Raw genomic sequence first — 357 nt, forward strand, 5'->3', positions numbered from 1 at the left:
GAAACCCCATCTCTACTAAAAATACAAAAATTAGCCGGGCGTGGTGGCGTGCGTCTATAATCCCAGCTACTCAGGAGGCTGAGGCAAGAGAATCACTTGAACACAGGAAGTTACAGTGAGCCGAGATCGTGCCATTGCACTCCAGCCTGGGTGACAAGAGTGAAACTCCATCTCAAAGAAAACCCAAAAAACAAAAAACATTATTCAAAAGCATCTGCAGAACCTAATCCAGTAATTTCTTTCTTTATTTTTGAGACAGAGCCTCGCACTGTCGCTCAGGCTGGACTACAGTGGCACGATCTCGGCTCACTGCAACCTCTGCCTCCTGGATTCTACTGCCTCAGCCTCCGAAGTAGC

Source organism: Mandrillus leucophaeus, unplaced genomic scaffold (assembly GCF_000951045.1).
Source record: "Mandrillus leucophaeus isolate KB7577 unplaced genomic scaffold, Mleu.le_1.0 Scaffold307, whole genome shotgun sequence".
In the NCBI taxonomy this organism is placed as follows: Eukaryota; Metazoa; Chordata; class Mammalia; order Primates; family Cercopithecidae; genus Mandrillus; species Mandrillus leucophaeus.